This window comes from Pseudophryne corroboree, chromosome 1 (genome assembly GCF_028390025.1).
Source record: "Pseudophryne corroboree isolate aPseCor3 chromosome 1, aPseCor3.hap2, whole genome shotgun sequence".
Lineage (NCBI taxonomy): Eukaryota > Metazoa > Chordata > Amphibia > Anura > Myobatrachidae > Pseudophryne > Pseudophryne corroboree.
In genome coordinates this window covers 718,634,569-718,653,168 of record NC_086444.1, presented here as the reverse complement: position 1 = coordinate 718,653,168, position 18,600 = coordinate 718,634,569, and the positions used below count along the sequence as shown (strand labels likewise).

Sequence of the window (18,600 nt, the reverse complement as noted above, 5' to 3'; positions counted from 1 at the left end):
TACACACTGAATAGGTAAATACAGTGACGCACTATATAAAACGACCCTGACGCACCTAGTCCCTTAGGGTACAGAATATAGCGATAGACCTCTGGGAAACACTGAAAGTGAAACCTCACAGCAGATACAGGCACACACAGTCACATTAGCAATGCAGATAATTATTAGTATGACAATAAAACTGCACTGAACTAATATATGTACATATATACAGTATATGAACACAGCGCGGTCCTGGACCGGAGGTATATATCAGAATACTCGTACAATATATTCTTTATTTGGTACACTTTTTCTTAACTAACACTGTCTATATAGACATGTAGAATACTCAAGTGTTTGTAAAGTCACAGCGCTGTGTACAGGCAGCTTTAAAAGGGAGACCTTGCTATGCAAGTCCCAGAGACTAGCCGCAGCTATACTTCTAAGATGGCGCCCAACGTCTTAGTCAGGGAGTGCTGGAGAGTGTGAGGAAGCTTCAGGTCGGGAAAATCTGCAGTAGATGTCGCCCTGGGCCGGGGAGAGGCTACAGGTCAAGCGCCAGCTCCCCTATGCTGGACTTCCACCTCAGGTAGTAGCGAGCCTTATTAAAAGGGGCATAAGTGACCTGTGCTCTATTGCACTGGTGGTCTAGTGTGGTCCCTGCTCTGTGATAGTGGCCACGCCAGCGCCGCAACCCGTCCCCTTGGAATTCGAGTTAATGGTGGGTCCCACCAGGGGGACCCTCTTGCCTCCTCCCCGTAGCAGCCACGCGAACCAGGAGAGCGTCTGCGACCGTATGCCTACAGCCATAGCATCTCCGCTGCAAATACCCGGGAACTGAGCAAGTGGGAGTATGCAATGCCACTTGGGAAGTGATGGAGCTGCAGCGCTGAAGGGTCAAAATTACATTTAGCGCTGACAGCCCAGTTTTGAAGAAATTTTCTGTCAGAAAAAGCTTTTTCAGGGCTGCCCAGTGCAGCCCTGCTGTTAGGTGACCTGCTGCTACAGGCACAAACTCGAAACTGAGCTCACAGTGCCTGGAGGCGGGGTTACAGAGGAGGCCCCAATGCATCCTGGGACAGCCTGTTGGTGCCTCTGGATCAAGATTTACTCTACACCCCAATGTTTTCCTATGGAACACAGTGTACCCTGCTGCAGAAATGCAGGTATGGCCCTGTGTTTCTGATGACAATTTGCTTTTTGTTGGAGTTAATATAAAGATGAACTGTGATGTATTCTAAGGATTAATCTTCAAATTTAAATGTTTGTGGAAGGATACTGGGGGCAGTGATTGATCCACTTTCTAAGATATATCTTATACTTCTAAACCGTTGGGTAGTGTGTTGGGTGCTGGCCCACAGCAATGTTAGGATTGTTCCAAAATGGGGTTAGGAGTGATAAAATAATCTACATTTATCCCATACAGTATATGACATTGATAAATAAAGGGAAGTGACTTGTTTTACTGTAGTAGAAGTTCCTGTCTAAGGCAGTGGAGAAATGTAAACATGCTTGGGATCGGCATGAAAGGCATATGAGTATCCTTACAAAGAACATAGGGGAACATGTACTAAGCAGTGATAAATGTGGAGAAGTGAGCCAGTGAAGAAGTTGCCCATGGCAACCAATCAGCATAGACTTAACATTTATAATTTGCTACTATAAAAGTATATAGAGCTGCTGATTGGTTGCCATGGGCAACTTCTCCACTGGCTCACTTCTCCACTTTTATCACTGCTTAGTACATGTCCCCCTAAGAATCAAAAGGGGTTGACAGTAACTAAAGGATAAAAAAGGGGCAGACAAGATGGGCCAAGTGGTTATTATGTGCTGTCAAATTCTATGTTTCTATGATCTATTGAAACCAGCTACAAATGAGCAGTGGCAGTAACTATCAACACTGACAGCTGCACATTCTTTTTCATCAACTTACTAGTATTATTATTGTTAGTTTATTTATATGGTACCACAAAAAGATCCACAGCGCCTAACAAAATACATAAAAAAATGGCAAGACAAGAAAGCAACGACTAACAGTACAAGACAATGTAGACAAGTACAAGCAGTGCTGCAAGTATGACGGTATGGGGTGGTACTGCGTACCAGCAAGAAATTAAAAGTCGGTACGCAGTACCGCCGCCCGTCCACCGGCGTCAGTGTGTAGCATCTCAAACCAGCCGCCGGTTCGTGAGCCAATCAGAGCTTACGGACCGGCAGCAGAGGCTCCTGATTGGCTGCCGGACTGCGAGCTTTGATTGGCTCACGAACGTGCGCCTGGTTTGAGATAGACGCCGCCACTAGACTGAGCACTGAGGGGCAGAAGGGGCACGCACTGCGCTCTCCTCCCCTGACACACAGCAGCTGCAAGCAGTGGTGAGCAAGCAGCGATGTGGGGGCATATGTGTACCTGGCACTGTGGGGGCATATGTGTATCTGGGGATAGGACACTAAAAATAGGATTTTGGTTACCTACTGGTAAATCCTTTTCTCCTAGTCCGTAGAGGATGCTGGGGTCCACATTAGTACAATGGGGTATAGATGGGTCCACCAGGAGCCATTGGCACTTTAATAGTTTGAGAGTGTGGGCTGGCTGCTCCCTCTATGCCACTCGTACCAGACTTAGTCTAGAAACTGTGCCCGAGGAAACGGACAACTTCGAGAGAAGGATTTAACACAGATAGTGGCGAGATTCATACCAGCTCACACATACAAGGCACATCAAGCTAACTTGGCTTGAAAACTCAGCAACCGCTGAAACATTACTTACCAAGTAACAATGCAGTACTCAACTAAAACGAAGTTGTACTGAATCAAATAATGATAGCAGGAAAACGAAGCGCTGGGCGGGCGCCGAGCATCCTCTAGAGACTACGAGAAAAGGATTTACCGGTAGGTAACCAAAATCCTATTTTCTCTTACATCCTAGAGCAGGCTTTCCCAACCACGGTCCTCAAGGCACACCAACAGTGCAGGTTTTAGTGATATCCAGACTGCAGCACAGATGGTTCAATCGAAATAACTGAGCTACTAATTAAGTCACCTGTGCTGAAGCCTGGATATCACTAAAACATGCACTGTTAGTGTGCCTTGAGGACCGTGGTTGGGAAAGCCTGTCCTAGAGGATGCTGGGGTCCACATTAGTACCATGGGGATGTACCAAAGCTCCCAGAACGGGAGGGAGAGCGCGGAGGCTCCCAGAACTGATTGACTGAACTTCAGATCATCAGAGGCCAAAGTATCGAACTTGTAGAACTTTGCAAACGTGTTCAACCCAGACCAAGTTGCAGCTCGGCAAAGTTGTAAAGCCAAGACACCCTGGGCAGCCGCCCAGGAAGACCCCACCTTATGAGTAGAGTGGGCCTTGACAGACGTAGGACACGGCAATCCTGCCGTAGAATACGCATGCTGGATATTGAACCTGATCCAGCGAGATATTGTCTGCTTAGAAGCAGAACACCCAATTTTCTTGGGATCATACAGAACAAACAGAGAGTCCGATTTTCTGTGACGAGCAGTCCTCTTCACATAGATTTTCAGAGCCCTTACAACATCCAAGGACTTTGATGAAATTGAGGAGTCAGTAGCCACTGGCACCACAATAGGTTGGTTGATATGAAATGCCGACACAACCTTTGGAAGAAACTGCTGACGTGTCCAGAGCTCAGCTCTATCTTCGTGGAAGATCAAGTATGGGCTATTGCAGGACAAAGCCCCCAACTCCGACACACGTCTAGCAGAAGCTAAGGCCAACAACGTGACAATCTTCCATGTAAGAAATTTGGCCTCAACCTCCTGTAGAGGCTCGAACCAGTCCAATTGGAGGAACTGCAACACCATGTTAAAGGTCCCAAGGCGCCGTAAGTGGTACAAAGGGAGGCTGGATGTGCAGAACTCCCTCCAAAAAGGTCTGAACCTCAGGGAGGGCAGACAATGGTTTCTGGGAGAAAATTGATAGGGCCGAAATCTGGACCTTCACAGATTCCAACCTCAGGCTCATATCCACACCGGCTTGTAGAAAGAGGAGAAACCGTCCCAGTTGAAACTCCACCGCAGGAAATTTCTTGGACTCACACCAAGATACATATTTTTTCCAAATTCGATGGTAATGTTTAGACGCTACTCCTATCCTAGCCTGTATCAGGGTAGGTATAACCTTGTTCGGAATACTCTTTCGAGCTAGTATCAGACGTTCAACCTCCATGCCATCAAACGTAGCCACGGTAAGTCTTGATAGGCGAATGGCCCCTGCTGCAGCATGTACTCCCGAAGAGCAAGAGGCCTCAGCTCTTCTTGCAGTAGATCCAGAAGATCCGCGTACCAAGCCCTTCTTGGCCAGTCTGGAGCAATGAGGATCGCTTGAACCCTTGTTCTCCTTATGAGCTTTAGAACTCTTGGGATGAATGGAAGTGGAGGAAACACATACACAGACTGGAACACCCACGGAGTCACTAGGGCGTCCACCGCCACTGCTTGCGGGTCCCTCAACCTGGAACAATACCGTCAAAGCTTCTTGTTGAGACAAGAGGCCATCATGTCGATCTGGGGTACGCCCCAAAGATCTGTTACCTCCTTGAACACCTCCGGATGGAGACCCCACTCCCCTGGATGGAGATCGTGTCTGCTGAGGAAGTCCGCTTCCCAGTTGTCTACTCCCAGAATGAAGATTGCTGACAGCGCCAATGCGTGTTTTTCTGCCCAGAGGATGATTCTTGTTACCTCTGACATTGCAGCTCTGCTCTTCGTTCTGCCCTGTCGGTTTATGTAAGCCACTGTTGTCACATTGTCCGATTGCACTTGAACGACCCAATTTCTCAGAAGATGGGCCGCTTGAAGAAGACCGTTGTAGACGGCTTAGTTCCAGAATGTTTATCGGCAGGCTGGCTTCCAGACTTGACCACTTTCCTTGGAAGGTTTCCCCTTGCGTGACTGCGCCCCAGCCCCGGAGACTTGCATCCGTGGTTAGAAGGAGCCCGTCCTGAATCCCGAACCTGCGGCCCTCCAGAAGGTGAGGCAGTTGCAGCCACCAGAGGAGTGAAATCCTGGCCTTTGGTGACAGACGTATTCTGTGGTGCATGTGTTGATGGGATCCCGACCACTTGTCCAGGAGATCCAGTTGGAAGGACCGAGCGTGAAACCTCCCGTACTGCAGGGCCTCGTAAGAGGCCACCATCTTTTCCAGAATGCGAATGCACTGATGAACTGACACCCGGGTTGACTTCAGGACATCCTGGACCATTGTTTGTATCACCAACGTTTTTTCCTCTGGAAGAAACACCCTCTGCACTTCCGTGTCGAGGATCATTCCCAGAAAGGACAACCTCCTGGTTGGTTGCAAATGTGAAGAATCAGGATCCAGCCATGTTCCCTGAGAAGCTGGGTCGTGAGAGCTATGGACCGTAACAGCTTCTCCTTGGACGATGCTTTTATCAGCAGATCGTCCTGATATGGAATTATGTTCACCCCGTCTGCGGAGGAGAATCATCATTTCCGCCATCACCTTGGTGAATACCCTCAGTGCTGTGGAGAGGCCGAATGGCAGGACCTGGAACTGAAAATGACAGTCCAACAGTGCGAATCGAAGATAAGCTTGATGCGGCAGCCAAATCGGAATGTGGAGGTACGCATCCTTGATATCCAGGGACACCAGTAATTCCCCCTCCTCCAGACCTGATATCACTGCCCTTAGAGACTCCATTTTGAACTTGAACTCCCTCAGAAAGGGGTTTAGTGATTTTAAGTTCAGAATGGGCCTGACCGAACCATCCGGTTTCGGTACCACGAAAAGGTTTGAATAGTAACCTTTGTTTTGCATATGAAGTGGTACTGGCACAATGACCTGTGCCTCCACCAACTTCTGGATGAGGAGGGAGATTTTGAAAATCCAGCCTGTACCCCTGAGACACAATATCTTGCACCCAGGGGTCCAGGCTGGATGACACCCAGACGTGACTGAAATGCCTGAGTCTCGCTCCTACTGGCCCCACCTCCGGGGCGTGCAGTCCACCGTCACTGCTTAGTAAATATTCCCCTGAGTCCCCAGTACACAACACCTGCGAATAAATCCGGTATTATGTGACTGAGTACACACTGAATAGGTAAATACAGTGACGCACTATATAAAACGACCCTGACGCACCTAGTCCCATAGGGTACAGAATATAGCGATAGACCTCTGGGAAACACTGAAAGTGAAACCTCACAGCAGATACAGGCACACACAGTCACATTAGCAATGCAGATAATTATTAGTATGACAATAAAACTGCACTGAACTAATATATGTACATATATACAGTATATGAACACAGCGCGGTCCTGGACCGGAGGTATATATCAGAATACTCATACAATATATTCTTTATTTGGTACACTTTTTCTTAACTAACACTGTCTATATAGACATGTAGAATACTCAAGTGTTTGTAAAGTCACAGCGCTGTGTACAGGCAGCTTTAAAAGGGAGACCTTGCTATGCAAGTCCCAGAGACTAGCCGCAGCTATACTTCTAAGATGGCGCCCAACGTCTTAGTCAGGGAGTGCTGGAGAGTGTGAGGAAGCTTCAGGTCGGGAAAATCTGCAGTAGATGTCGCCCTGGGCCGGGGAGAGGCTACAGGTCAAGCGCCAGCTCCCCTATGCTGGACTTCCACCTCAGGTAGTAGCGAGCCTTATTAAAAGGGGCATAAGTGACCTGTGCTCTATTGCCCTGGTGGTCTAGTGTGGTCCCTGCTCGGTGATAGTGGCCATGCCAGCGCCGCAACCCGTCCCCTTGGAATTCGAGTTAATGGTGGGTCCCACCAGGGGGACCCTCTTGCCTCCTCCCCGTAGCAGCCACGCGAACCAGGAGAGCGTCTGCGACCGTATGCCTACAGCCGTAGCATCTCCGCTGCAAATACCCGGGAACTGAGCAAGTGGGAGTATGCAATGCCACTTGGGAAGTGATGGAGCTGCAGCGCTGAAGGGTCAAAATTACATTTAGCGCTGACAGCCCAGTTTTGAAGAAATTTTCTGTCAGAAAAAGCTTTTTCAGGGCTGCCCAGTGCAGCCCTGCTGTTAGGTGACCTGCTGCTACAGGCACCAACTCGAAACTAAGCTCACAGTGCCTGGAGGCGGGGTTACAGAGGAGGCCCCAATGCATCCTGGGACAGCCTGTTGGTGCCTCTGGATCAAGATTTACTCTACACCCCAATGTTTTCCTATGGAACACAGTGTACCCTGCTGCAGAAATGCAGGTATGGCCCTGTGTTTCTGATGACAATTTGCTTTTTGTTGGAGTTAATATAAAGATGAACTGTGATGTATTCTAAGGATTAATCTTCAAATTCAAATGTTTGTGGAAGGATACTGGGGGCAGTGATTGATCCACTTTCTAAGATATATCTTATACTTCTAAACTGTTGGGTAGTGTGTTGGGTGCTGGCCCACAGCAATGTTAGGATTGTTCCAAAATGGGGTTAGGAGTGATAAAATAATCTACATTTATCCCATACAGTATATGACATTGATAAATAAAGGGAAGTGACTTGTTTTACTGTAGTAGAAGTTCCTGTCTAAGGCAGTGGAGAAATTTAAACATGCTTGGGATCGGCATGAAAGGCATATGAGTATCCTTACAAAGAACATAGGGGAACATGTACTAAGCAGTGATAAATGTGGAGAAGTGAGCCAGTGAAGAAGTTGCCCATGGCAACCAATCAGCATAGACTTAACATTTATAATTTGCATACTATAAAAGTATATAGAGCTGCTGATTGGTTGCCATGGGCAACTTCTCCACTGGCTCACTTCTCCACTTTTATCACTGCTTAGTACATGTCCCCCTAAGAATCAAAAGGGGTTGACAGTAACTAAAGGATAAAAAAGGGGCAGACAGGATGGGCCAAGTGGTTATTATGTGCTGTCAAATTCTATGTTTCTATGATCTATTGAAACCAGCTACAAATGAGCAGTGGCAGTAACTATCAACACTGACAGCTGCACATTCTTTTTCATCAACTTACTAATATTATTATTGTTATAGTTTATTTATATGGTACCACAAAAAGATCCACAGCGCCTAACAAAATACATAAAAAAAATGGCAAGACAAGAAAGCAACGACTAACAGTACAAGACAATGTAGACAAGTACAAGCAGTGCTGCAAGTATGACGGTATGGGATGGTACTGCGTACCAGTAAGAAATTAAAAGTCGGTACGCAGTACCGCCGTCCGTCCACCGGCGTCAGTGTGTAGCATCTCAAACCAGCCGCCGGTTCGTGAGCCAATCAGAGCTTACGGACCGGCAGCAGAGGCTCCTGATTGGCTGCCGGACTGCGAGCTTTGATTGGCTCACGAACGTGCGCCTGGTTTGAGATAGACGCCGCCACTAGACTGAGCACTGAGGGGCAGAAGGGGCACGCACTGCGCTCTCCTCCCCTGACACACAGCAGCTGCAAGCAGTGGTGAGCAAGCAGCGATGTGGGGGCATATGTGTACCTGGCACTGTGGGGGCATATGTGTATCTGGGGATAGGACACTAAAAATAGGATTTTGGTTACCTACTGGTAAATGCTTGTCTCCTAGTCCGTAGAGGATGCTGGGGTCCACATTAGTACCATGGAGTATAGATGGGTCCACCAGGAGCCATTGGCACTTTAATAGTTTGAGAGTGTGGGCTGGCTGCTCCCTCTATGCCACTCGTACCAGACTCAGTCTAGAAACTGTGCCCGAGGAAACGGACAACTTCGAGAGAAGGATTTAACACAGATAGTGGCGAGATTCATACCAGCTCACACATACAAGGCACATCAAGCTAACTTGGCTTGAAAATTAAGCAACCGCTGAAACATTACTTACCAAGTAACAATGAAGTACTCAACTAAAACGAAGTTGTACTGAATCAAATAATGATAGCAGGAAAACGAAGCGCTGGGCGGGCGCCCAGCATCCTCTAGAGACTACGAGAAAAGGATTTACCGGTAGGTAACCAAAATCCTATTTTCCCTTACATCCTAGAGGATGCTGGGGTCCACATTAGTACCATGGGGATGTACCAAAGCTCCCAGAACGGGAGGGAGAGCGCGGAGGCTCTTACAGAACTGATTGACTGAACTTCAGATCATCAGAGGCCAAAGTATCGAACTTGTAGAACTTTACAAACGTGTTCAACCCAGACCAAGTTGCAGCTCGGCAAAGTTGTAAAGCCAAGACACCCTGGGCAGCCGCCCAGGAAGACCCCACCTTACGAGTAGAGTGGGCCTTGACAGACGTAGGACACGGCAATCCTGCCGTAGAATACGCATGCTGGATATTGAACCTGATCCAGCAAGATATTGTCTGCTTAGAAGCAGAACACCCAATTTTCTTGGGATCATACAGAACAAACAGAGTCCGATTTTCTGTGACGAGCAGTCCTCTTCACATAGATTTTCAGAGCCCTTACAACATCCAAGGACTTTGATGAAATTGAGGAGTCAGTAGCCACTGGCACCACAATAGGTTGGTTGATATGAAATGCCGACACAACCTTTGGAAGAAACTGCTGACGTGTCCGGAGCTCAGCTCTATCTTCGTGGAAGATCAAGTATGGGCTATTGCAGGACAAAGCCCCCAACTCCGACACACGTCTAGCAGAAGCTAAGGCCAACAACGTGACAATCTTCCATGTAAGAAATTTGACCTCAACCTCCTGTAGAGGCTCGAACCAGTCCAATTGGAGGAACTGCAACACCATGTTAAGGTCCCAAGGCGCCGTAAGTGGTACAAAGGGAGGCTGGATGTGCAGAACTCCCTCCAAAAAGGTCTGAACCTCAGGGAGGGCAGACAATGGTTTCTGGAAGAAAATGGATAGGGCTGAAATCTGGACCTTCACAGATTCCAACCTCAGGCTCATATCCACACCGGCTTGTAGAAAGAGGAGAAACCGTCCCAGTTGAAACTCCACCGCAGGAAATTTCTTGGACTCACACCAAGATACATATTTTTTCCAAATACGATGGTAATGTTTAGACGCTACTCCTATCCTAGCCTGGTTCAAATGAAACGCTGATACCACCTTTGGGAGAAATTGGTGACGAGTCCTCAATTCTGCCCTGTCCATATGGAAGATCAGATACGGGCTTTTACATGACAAAGCCGCCAATTCTGACAAACGCCTAGCTGAAGCCAAGGCCAACAGCATGACCACCTTCCACGTGAGATACTTTAGCTCCACGGTCTTAAGTGGCTCAAACCAGTGTGATTTCAGGAAATCCAACACAATGTTAAGATCCCAAGGTGCCACTGGAGGCACAAAAGGGGGCTGAATATGCAGCACTCCCTTAACAAACGTCTGAACTTCAGGCAGTGAAGCCAGTTCTTTTTGAAAGAAAATAGATAGGGCCGAAATCTGGACCTTTATGGATCCTAATTTTAGGCCCATAGTCACTCCTGACTGTAGGAAGTGCAGGAATCGACCCAGCTGGAATTCCTCTGTAGGAGCCTTCCTGGCCTCACACCAAGCAACATATTTTCGCCATATACGGTGATAATGTTTTGCTGTCACGTCTTTCCTAGCCTTTATCAGCGTAGGAATAACTTCATCCGGAATGCCCTTTTCCGCTAGGATCCGGCGTTCAACCGCCATGCCGTCAAACGCAGCCGCGGTAAGTCTTGGAACAGACAGGGCCCCTGCTGTAGCAGGTCCTGTCCGAGAGGCAGAGGCCATGGGTCCTCCGAGATCATTTCTTGTAGTTCTGGGTACCAAGTTCTTCTTGGCCAATCCGGAACGATGAGTATAGTTCTTACACCTCTCTTTCTTACTATCCTCAGTACCTTAGGTATGAGAGGAAGAGGAGGGAACACATAAACCGACTGGTACACCCACGGTGTCATTAGTGCGTCCACAGCTATCGCCTGAGGGTCCCTTGACCTGGCGCAATATTTTTTAAGCTTTTTGTTGAGGCGGGACGCCATCATGTCCACCTGTGGCAGTTCCCAGCGATTTACAATCTGTGTGAAGACTTCTTGATGAAGTCCCCACTCTCCCGGGTGGAGGTCGTGCCTGCTGAGGAAGTCTGCTTCCCAGTTGTCCACTCCCGGAATGAACACTGCTGACAGTGCTAGCACGTGATTCTCCGCCCATCGAAGAATCCTTGTGGCTTCTGCCATTGCCATCCTGCTTCTTGTGCCGCCCTGGCGGTTTACATGGCGACCGCCGTGATGTTGTCTGACTGAATCAGTACTGGTTGGTTTTGAAGCAGGGGCTCTGCTTGACTCAGGGCGTTGTAAATGGCCCTTAGTTCCAGTATATATATGTGTAGTGAAGTCTCCAGACTTGACCACTGTCCTTGGAAGTTTCTTCCCTGAGTGACTGCAGCCCATCCTCGGAGGCTTGCATCCGTGGTCACCAGGACCCAGTCCTGTATGCCGAACCTGCGGCCCTCGAGAAGATGAGCACTCTGCAGCCACCACAGCAGAGACACCCTGGCCCTTGGGGACAGGGTGATCAACCGATGCATCTGAAGATGCGATCCGGACCATTTGTCCAACAAATCCCACTGAAAAATCCTTGCATGGAACCTGCCGAAGGGAATTGCTTCGTAAGAAGCCACCATCTTTCCCAGGACTCGCATGCAGTGATGCACCGACACCTGTTTTGGTTTCAGGAGGTCCCTGACCAGAGATGACAATTCCTGGGCCTTCTCCACCGGGAGAAACACCTTCTGCTGTTCTGTGTCCAGAATAATGCCCAGGAAAAGCAGACGCGTTGCAGGAATCAGCTGCGACTTTGGGATATTCAGAATCCAGCCGTGCTGTTGCAACACTTCCTGAGAGAGTGCTACGCTGACCAACAACTGCTCTCTGGACCTCGCCTTTATGAAGAGATCGTCCAAGTACGGGATAATTATAACTCCCTTCTGCCGAAGGAGTATCATCATTTCGGCCATTACCTTGGTAAATATTCTCGGTGCCGTGGACAGGCCAAACGGCAACGTCTGGAATTGGTAATGACAGTCCTGTACCACAAATCTGAGGTACTCCTGGTGAGGTGGGTAAATGGGGACATGCAAGTAAGCATCTTTGATGTCCAGCGACACCATAAAATCCCCCTCTTCCAGGCTTGCAATGACCGCTCTGAGCGATTCCATTTTGAACTTGAATTTCTTTATATAAGTGTTCAAGGACTTTAAATTCAGAATGGGTCTCACCGAACCATCCGGTTTCGGTACCACAAACATTGTGGAATAGTAACCCCTTCCCTGTTGAAGGAGGGGGACCTTGATTATCACCTGCTGGAGGTACAGCTTGTGAATTTCCGCCAGTACTACCTCCCTTTCCCTGGGAGCAGCTGGCAAGGCAGATTTGAGGTAACGGCGAGGGGGAGTCGCCTCGAACTCAAGCTTGTATCCCTGAGATTAAATTTGTACAGCCCAGAGATCCAAGTTTCGGAGACGCGCCCCCACCGCACCTGGCTCCGCCTGTGGAGCCCCAACGTCATGCGGTGGACTTAGTGGAAGCAGGGAAGGATTTTTGTTCCTGGGAACTGGCTGCCTGGTGCAGCTTCTTTCCTCTACCCTTGCCTCTGGCCAGAAAGGATGCTCCTCTGACCCGCTTGCCTTTCTGAGGCCGAAAGGACTGCACTTGATAATACGGTGCTTTCTTAGGCTGTGAGGGAACCTGAGGCAAAAAGTCGACTTCCCAGCTGTTGCTGTGGATACGAGGTCCGAGAGACCGTCCCCAAACAATTCCTCACCCTTATAAGGCAAAACCTCCATATGTTTTTTAGAATCAGCATCACCTGTCCACTGCCGAGTCCATAATACTCTCCTGGCAGAAATGGACATTGCATTAATTCTAGATGCCAGCAGGCAAATGTCCCTCTGGGCATCCCGCATTTATAAGACGACGTCTTTTATATGTTCGAGGGTTAGCAAAGCAGTATCCCTGTCGAGGGAATCAATGTTGTCTGACAGGGTATCAGTCCATACTGCTGCAGCACTACACATCCAGGCTGAAGCAATAGCAGGTCTCAGTAGAGTACCAGAGTGTGTATACACAGACTTCAGGATAGCTTCCTGCTTTCTATACGCAGGCTCCTTTAGGGCGGCCATATCCTGAGACGGCAGTGCCATTCTTTTAGATAAGCGTGTGAGCGCCTTGTCCACCCTAGGGCATGTTTCCCAACGTAACCTATCCGTTGGCGGGAAAGGGTACGCCATCAGTAACCTCTTAGAAATCACTAGTTTCTTATCAGGGGAACTCCACGCTACTTCACACAATTCATTTAACTCATCAGATGGGGGAAAAGTCACTGGCTGCTTTTTCTCCTCAAACATAATACCCTTCTTGGTGGTAACCGGGTTAATTTCAGAAATGTGCAATACACCTTTCATTGCAGTAATCATGCATCGGATGGCCTTTGTAGACTGTACATTTGTCTCATCCTCATCTACACTGGAGTCAGACTCCGTGTCGACATCTGTGTCTACCATCTGAGCTAGCGGGCGTTTATGAGCCCCCGACGGCTTCTGAGTCGCCTGGGCAGGCGCGGGCTGAGACCCCGGCTGTCCCAAGGCTGCTGCGTCATCGAACCTTTTATGTAAGGAGTTGACACTGTCGGTTAAGATCTTCCACATATCCATCCAATCAGGTGTTGGCCCCGTCGGGGGCAACACCACATTTATCTGCCCCTGCTACGCCTCCACGTAACCCTCCTCATCAAACATGTCGACACAGCCGTACCGACACACCGCACACACACAGGGAATGCTCAGACTGAGGACAGGACCCCACAAAGTCCTTTGGGGAGACAGAGAGAAAGTATGCCAGCACACACCACAGCGCTATATAACACAGGGATTCACACTATAAAAAGTGATTTACCCAATAGCTGCTTAAATATCTTATTTGCGCCTAAATTTATGTGCCCCCCCTCTCTTTTTTACCCTTCTTGTATCAGGATACTGCAGGGGAGAGCCTGGGGAGCTGCTTCCAGCGGAGCTGTAAAGGGAAAATGGCGCTGGTGTGCTGAGGAAGAAGGCCCCGCCCCTTCAGCGGCGGGCTTCTGTCCCGCGTTTTCTGTAACTTAATGGCGGGGGTTTTTACACATATACAGTTAACTGACTGTATTATGTGTATTTTATGCCAAAAGGTATTATAACTGCTGCCCAGGGCGCCCCCCCCCCAGTGCCCTGCACAAGCTAGCTGCAAGCAGGTAGTTTTGCTTCTCTCCCCTCAGTCCCACGTAGCAGTGAGTCTGTTGCCAGCAGATCTCACTGAAAATAAAAAACCTAATAAATACATTCTTTTCTAGCAAGCTCAGGAGAGCCCACTAGGAGCACCCAGCTCTGGCCGGGCACAGATTCTAACTGAGGTCTGGAGGAGGGGCATAGAGGGAGGAACCAGTGCACACCAGATAGTACCTAATCTTTCTTTTAGAGTGCCCAGTCTCCTGCGGAGCCCGTCTATTCCCCATGGTCCTTACGGAGTTCCCAGCATCCACTAGGACGTCAGAGAAATATATCTCTCTAGATATGTCTGGGACTGTGTTTTACTAAATATATAACCCCCGAGGGGTTGTCTTTTACATCGAAAGGCTGTTGATTGTTTATTGATGCACATTGCGGGAGAAGAATTATATAACTACCCATATGAGCTATTGATATAATTGTTTCTGTATAATAAGGTGCATCTGTTACTTTTAAAATTGTATTCACTGTTCACAGCTGTGTTGTAACTAAGTATTACAAAGACATAAATATAGCTTTGGAATACTGTGATGTCCATCGGTTATAGTTGGATCTCTTATATATAGAGACCCATAGGATTGGTTTTTAATTGTGAATGCATATAGTTTTGGTGATTCAATATTTTAAATAAAAGATTCCTTAAAACTGGACAGCGCTTTCAATAAATTTTCTTTGTTTAAACTTTGATATAAGGCCAATTTTATTTGTAATTTAAATTATTCTTTTACCACTCACAAAATAATCATCCAGTGAAGGTTTGATTTGATTCTTGACACCACGTTTGTGATATATTTGAAATAAATATACAAATGTATTTTACTTTACCGGCAAATTAGCAAGTAATTTTTAGGATATCAGTAAGCGCTTGTAACGCATGGAAGGGGATATTTAAACTTATTGCATGCCATGTTTTTACTTCTCTCAGAGACTCATGTTGAGTATGCTCAGAAAAAGCCCCTGAAATGCTCTCTCTCAGCGGTTCTCAATTTTTTTTTGAATCACGGCAACCTAGTATATCAGAATTTATTTTCACGGCACCCCTAGGCCAAAAGTTTATTTTTGAGAAATTTAGAAAGAAATTTTAAATTAAGTAAATTGTGTTTATATTATTATTATTATTATTATTATTATTATTATTCCTTAGGTTCATTTGTGTGGTGAGGGACAAGATTTGCTTCTGTTTGTCCACATGTTTTATGATTGGCAGCCACCAGCACTGGTTTTGCCTATTATATTGACCATAAATAATTAGAATTGGTCCGGACCACCAACCCAAGCCATCCCTGCAAGTGTCCCGAGGAACCCCATGGTGCCTAGGGACACAGTTTTAGAACCACTGCTCTACTGTAAACTAAATATGGGTATAACCAGGCCATAATCCAAATTTTACTATTGAGCCCAGAGATGCACTGTTTCACTGCTGGCAATTTTGGTTTATAGCTACAGCCAACGGTTCTAATCTTCACCTTGTATGTGAACAACTATGCGTCACAAAATGAGTTCTACAGTACCTATAGCTGATTGTGTAGCATTGTTTAAGGAACTTAAAATCATACAAGATTTCTTAAGAATAATGGTTTTGGAATCCTCAGGCTGAAACAGTATTTTAGTATTGCACTAGTAGCAGCGTGTCAGGAATTCTTAAGGGGGGTACTCATGGGAGAGATGTGTGCTGAACGATCTTAACACAGACCGCTCAGCACACATCTCTCACCCCGCTCAGCACAGCGCGATGTGCTGAGCGAGGGGGAAAGCCGACGGGGGGCCGCTCACTTCACACAACGGTGAAGTGAGCGACCCGCTAGATTGAGCCTGCATGCAGCTCAATCTAGCATCGGCGATAGCGATGCGCGGGGCCGCGCATCGCTATCGCTGGAGGGCATACACACGGCAGATCCGTGCTTAAAATCTAAGCAATCTAGCAAGATTGCTTAGATTTTAAGCACGGATCTCTCCGTGTGTACCCCCCTTAACTTGCACACTGTTAGCAGGGTGTTAGGAAGTCCAGTTTGCACGTCAGTGGGACGATGTTAGGAACTTCGGAGTGCACAACGGTTGTAGGGCATCTTGAACTTTGGATTGTGCACAGTTGGCAGGAACTCCAGATTGCTCATTAGTAAAATAGGCACAGAAACTGAGGCACACTCACAAAGTGCTGGTATTCATCCTCCATTTGTATCCGTTACTTTCAAGGTTTGATAAACCTGGTCATCTAACAGCTCAGGAATATCCATCTTTTAGTTTGTCTGCCTGTCATGTCAATTTGTAATCGATGGAGTTATACAATATACTGAACAGAAGCAGACCGGACATGCATATACAGCAGTCATATCAATTGTAGGTACCTGAGGTCTTGTGTGAATGGGATGCGTTCAGCATCCTGGCGGTCATGTGACAGTTTTTTTTTTTAAATTATTATTATAAATTTTAACATTACTTTGTAGCTGTAAGTAGACTATTAGTACTCAAACACTGCTGTATCAATACTGTAGCTATACACGTATATTGCTTGAATAATTTAACTAGAAACGAATACTAAACTGTATATAATTTTTGATTTGGTTACTATCAACCAATAACTTTAATCCATTACAATAATTGTGTGTGAGCTCCATAGTTGCTATTGTCAACTCTAAACCTTATGGTGTTCTGGAACAACCATTTGAGGGTAAACACTACTGTAAGATTTGAGAAAGCTACTCATCTGGAAGTATGGGGTCTACTGATCACATGAGTTTGCTGCTCACCGAGAAGGAAATTGTTTGGATCAACGTAAGAGAGAAGACCTAGAAAAACAGCATTGTCATGTAGGTAAATGGATGTTAGAAAAAGGGTAACAAAATTTGGACAGAGGAAAAGACCTAGGTGTTATGACCCCTTGGAATGCAGTTACACACAAGTAACAATAGCAATATTCACAAGTTGGTAATTATGCTGGCAAAATGTGTGCAGACTGAATTGATGCAGGATACACTTATCAATACAGAGATAAGGAATATATGGAGAGTCCTCAATAAACACGATAAACAGACACAGGAGAAAATTTACTTAAAAGGTCGATTTGAATCAGTCTACGGGTATATTCAATTAAAGTCGGATCCATTCCAACATGCATTTGGCGAAATGGATCCGACAATCTCAATCCGACTTTAAAAAAAGTCGGATGAAGGAGACGGGGGAGAGCAGGAACCCAGCGGCTGCAGCAGCGTAGCTGGAGGATGGGGCACCTCCGCCAGACCTCACGGCAGCGACCACCTGGCTCTAGCAAGAGGCTGCAGTTGTCTGTGCGATCTGCAGCTTACCTGGGACACATCAGCTCCGGACCAGCCTAAAGATAAAGTGCTTAAGGATCAAGCCAACCAGCAGGGGAGGCAGCTGCGGGCAGCAGGGATTGAAGCGCCGATCAACCCCCTATATCCGGTCCCAGGTGGCGGCGTGTGATGCCACCGGAGGTCTCAGCTGCACATCGCCGGGCCGATGGAGGATGGCAACGGAATTCAGCAGCAGGAGACACCCGCGATAGTGACCACGGGAGACGTCTATGAGGGCAGCCACGGGAGGTCTAAGCTGCACACCGCCGGGCTGATGAAGGATGGCAGCAGGAATATGCAGCAGGAAACACACGCTGCTGCAGCCACTGGGTTCATGCTCTCCCTAGTCTCCTCCTCTCATCTACCAATAGCTGTCAGGTCCTTTTGGGCAGAAAGGACCCGACAGCTCTCTATTCAATGCTGGGCAAAACCCGACTTTTTAAAAGTCAGACTGACATTGTCTGAAACGGGGCCAAAACCTGTCGGCTTTGGCCCCGTTTCCGACAATGCACGCGGATCGGCGGCAATACGCATGCATTCCGACAAGTCAGAAAAAATGTGCCCCCCCCCTCCCCCCTCAGTGAATAGGTCGGAACCCCTTCTGTCCTAAATCTGTCGGAAGCTGCCGTCTTTCCAACAAGACAGCAGCTTGCGACACTTATTGAACACTACATGATTCATTGTCCCCTACGGGCGCTCTTCACACCGTCGTAAGGGGCTATGCCCCCTTAACCCTTGTGCCGTGCAATATTTGTATTATATGGAGTATTACCTCCAATCATAATTGCGTGAGATGTTAAATATTGCACGGACAAAGGGCATGCGATGTTTAAGAGGTCATAGCCCCTTGCAATGGTGTGAATATCGCACGCAGGGCCTGATGAATCACCTAGTAGGTGCTGTGGTTGGGGGAGTGGCAGGTGCGGGAGAGACGCGGATGGGGGAGAGGTCATTGCGGGGGTGGCGCAGGGGCTAGTGTGGTGGTGGGGAAGGGGTGGGTGGGGGGTCTGGAGCCACTACGGGTACAAGGTGATGCGGATGGGGGTCCAGAGCCACAGTGGGTGGTGGAGCGGGTGTATGCAGGTGCCGTGGATGGGGCGC

General features: G+C 47.7%; 1 protein-coding gene across 1 annotated transcript in view; it reads right to left on the bottom strand.

Annotated features, from left to right (window-relative positions):
- SMIM24 (small integral membrane protein 24) overlaps positions 1-17,806 on the bottom strand; it is a 283,770-nt gene extending 265,964 nt beyond the window's left edge. The window contains exon 1 of the mRNA XM_063915468.1: positions 17,491-17,806. The gene's annotated coding sequence lies outside the window, so the exon portion shown is untranslated. The remainder of the gene's footprint in view (positions 1-17,490) is intronic.
- Between the last annotated feature and the right edge of the window lie 794 nt (positions 17,807-18,600).